This window comes from Meriones unguiculatus, chromosome 3, assembly GCF_030254825.1.
Source record: "Meriones unguiculatus strain TT.TT164.6M chromosome 3, Bangor_MerUng_6.1, whole genome shotgun sequence".
NCBI classification, from domain to species: domain Eukaryota; kingdom Metazoa; phylum Chordata; class Mammalia; order Rodentia; family Muridae; genus Meriones; species Meriones unguiculatus.
This window is the reverse complement of record NC_083351.1, coordinates 122,082,674-122,086,331: the sequence shown is the minus strand read 5'-3', so window position 1 is coordinate 122,086,331 and position 3,658 is coordinate 122,082,674. Positions and strand designations below refer to the sequence as shown.

At 36.9% G+C, this 3,658-nt stretch overlaps 1 long non-coding RNA gene across 1 annotated transcript; it reads right to left on the bottom strand.

The window, feature by feature from the left end:
* Positions 1 to 255: 255 nt before the first annotated feature.
* Positions 256 to 1,652, bottom strand: LOC132652789 (uncharacterized). The gene is made up of 3 exons (XR_009590348.1): positions 1,558 to 1,652; positions 1,276 to 1,415; positions 256 to 799 (listed from the first exon to the last, which is right to left on the bottom strand). It is a non-coding gene; the product is annotated as an uncharacterized LOC132652789 (long non-coding RNA).
* Positions 1,653 to 3,658: the final 2,006 nt, after the last annotated feature.

Genomic DNA, 3,658 nt, shown 5'->3' with positions numbered 1-3,658 from the left:
AAGCAACAGCAAACGCTAGGCCTGGTTACATTTATATATTTATGTGTAATTTTATACATGAAGATATAGGGTGGTGTGTGTGTGTGTGTGTGTGTGTGTGTGTGTGTGTGTGTGTGTAACAATAATAAAACAAATGAGATCATCAATTTGAGATGTATATATGTATATATGTATATATGTATAAGGAAGCAAAGTCTTGATTGTTAGCAATAATGCTATATTCACTACTTCTGATTAGCAAATCTTTATTGGTCCTTCTGTCCCCTGAATATGAACAGTAGTAGTCTTGAGCTCTTTCTTTTTGCTCAGATAGCCAACAAAATAAGTTTTCTAGACAACAGATACATGGAGCAACCATGCCTTTTTTTTTTCTTTTTTGATGGTGGAATACTTTGTTCAACCATTAAGCTTATTCATATCTGATGTTTAGGCTTACTTCTGGTTTTCCAAAGAAATTGAAGTAGCAGAAACTGACAAAGTGCAATCCATCATATAGGCAATACAGAATAGCACTAGAATTCTGAGATAGACAAGACCAGCATTACATTTTGGAAATAAACCTAAGTCCTAATAATCACACAAATTCCAGGATGCAGATGTCTACAGAGGTTCCCTCTCCCCTGCAGGACTCACACTTCTTCTAATGCTCCTTGCTCTCACAAACTGCATGCCACAGAAAACTATAGGAGATTCCTTACACATGATTTCCTTTCTAAGAGTAAAGTAATGGCCGCCTCATGCCGAGGACACTCATTCTCTTCTTCAGTATTCGTGCCATGTAGCTGGGCTTCCTGGAGTCCTGGAGGAACAGACCGAAAAATCACCAATCAGACTGCCAGTCAACTGTGCCAGATAAACTGCAAATAAGATCTTGAATGATTTTAAAAGCTCTTGGGAGATATTGCTTGGATTTAATTATTGGCCCATTTATGTTGAACTTATAGCTTTCAAAATATAACAGTTTTGATAGGTTTGGAGAATTTAAATAAAACAGAACTAAACAAAACCTTAGTTCAAATTTTCCATTATCTGTATCTGACCATCTTGTCATTTATATGAAAAATAGAATTTTTCACCCCATTCAAGTTCTAGTAAAGTTATAGACTGAGGTCTGACCTTTGACCTTAAATAACCATATAGATACTTAATAGTAATCAGTTCACTATGTGCAAAGCCCACTAAATTAAAAGACACCTATTACAATAGCGGACAGTCATTTCTATTCCAGCGATGATGCTCAGCTTGATGGATAGAAAAACAGGGTATTAACTATACCTCCATTTGTTCCCAACTGTTTTCCTTAATCCAGCTTTATTTCAAAACTCAGTTCTCATGTAGTTCTGGTTCTTTCTTTTGTTCTTCCTTCCAACTTCCTTTCTTCTTCCTTTTTTCTTTGTTTCTTTCATTATTTCTATCTAAAAACCGAAACCAAACAAACAACAAAAAACAGTGCATTGAAATCTGATTGGTTTGGCATATAAACATTGTGGTTGTGTATACTTAATGTCTTTAATTGTGTATACTTAATGTCTTTAATTAATGGAGGTATGTATTTACCTTCAGGCTCTGAAGCTTCTTCTTGCTTCCTTCGGTCCTGTAAACAGATAGACTATCTGTGTTAAGCTTCTGTTGTGCAACTTTCTGTTCTTGCGTGAGATTCCAATGTGACCTGGAAGGAGTCAAGAGTGCAAAGACCAAAACCTTTTTTTGCAGACATGTATTACTTTCTCTGTGTCCACAGAGAGGCAGCCTACACCTGGGTGAGTATTAACACAAGTGCAAAGGTTTCTTTTTGACCTGATTCTGAGTGAAGAATTTGTTTCCATTCCAGAATGTAGCAACATAAAAAACAAAAACAAAACAAAACAACAAAAGAACTTTTCTTGAAATTCTAAATACTTTTTAATGTATTGCTCATTGCTAATGCTGAGGAGGGTAGAAATGTTGGCCTATATGAGACTCTGAATTACTGGTCTTTTCCTTCAATTCCACAGATTATCTGACTGTGAGCCTGTATTTTACAGCTTAAAAAATATCTGGCATCACCTTCATTACAGATTTGAATTTAATAATTTTTCTAGTTATCTAAATATTTTTTAGATATGTTTTCTTCTTTTATAATCTGTCTTTTCTTTATTTATCCAAGTTCTCCATGGCATCTCATTTGTCATTTTGCCACCAAACTCTCTCCTTTGCTGAACTTGAATGATTCACAATTATGGTCCTGGTGAATATGACATTAGCTCTGGTATATCTGGCCTATGTCTGAATCTTGGAGTAATTTTTAGGGTGGAACAAAATAAGGATCTCATATCTAGTAAACTGGATGCCTAGGAATTTTAGGCCTGTTCTGTGGGGATAACCTGGATGTTGGGAAGATTCCTGTTGGAAAGATCTATTAGTGAAGACAACAGCCTTAGGTCAGTACAGAATGATGCTTCAGCCGAGCAAGATACGATCAGGGAAAGATCTGCAAAAGTTTTGTAACTTCTAAATTGTATCTGTTGAATATTTTAAGAAAACTTCCTGGGCTTGGGTGTACCCCATCTGTCTCTCTGTGTCACTGTCTCTGTCTCTCTTTCTCACACATACACACCAACACACACACTTACCTTTTACCCATCTTATAGATAGTATATTAGATATGCAGCATGCATAACATGTTGTAAAATTTCCTTGTCCCCAGTAGATGGATGGAATTATTCATCTCCTACAAGGTCAGTCTTAAGTGTAGGAATGTGATGGGTGATCACTTTTATAGGTAATTAAGTTATGTGAGCCTATGACAGTTAGTTCAATCAGAGCCACTATTAGAACGCAGTATTGTATTCTATCAATTAAGTTTCATTCCTTTATGCTCTGAAAATTTTTCAACATTCTTAAAAAGCAATCAATTAAGATGCAAAAGCTCCTTGGGAACTACAGCAGCTTGACTTTATTTGAAATGATGAAGAAAAGAGAGAAAGATGTCAACTGATAAAAGTAACATTAGAATGATGGCAGAAAGAACTCAGGACCAATACTTATATTTTTCCAGGAGGACAGGTAAAGGCAGGGAACTAAAGGATGGAACTCCTAGCCAAAAGAGGTGGGAGAGAAGTGTCATGACAAGCTCAGCACTAACTCATGTAAAAGTCTGGCCCAGGCCCTCTTTTTTGTGTTGTGGGTGTTCACTCTGTCAAACAAGTACTTGGACAGTCTCTGAAGGAAGGTGGAGAATTAACTTTCCCTCTAAGTTAACAGCCAGAGACTTCACACACCTAAATAAACAGCCGTCCATGCCAAACATCACATTCATTCATAAAGAAATGTCAGCAGTGGAGCTAAAACATTGCTTTAAAGAGTTCCTGTTGGAAGTCCGACTGGAGGACAGCTTCTCATGGCTGGACCAATAAATGCTCTTCAGTGTCTCCCCCAGGCCTCTGCTGCAGTTGCAGCTCTTCACAGACGAGAGATTTCATGATTTTCTTTGAAAGTTAAATGACCGGAAAACACCTCAAAAAGCCAAAACTTGTCTGTCTTGATTTGACATGATGGTGACTGGATTAGTGGCAAACTTTTCATTGCCCCTTTTTTATCTCAATTTGGGTCTTAGTTTTGGCCTTTTTATGACTTAGTTTTCTTCATTCAAAGTGTTTGACAGTGGCACTCAGGTCTC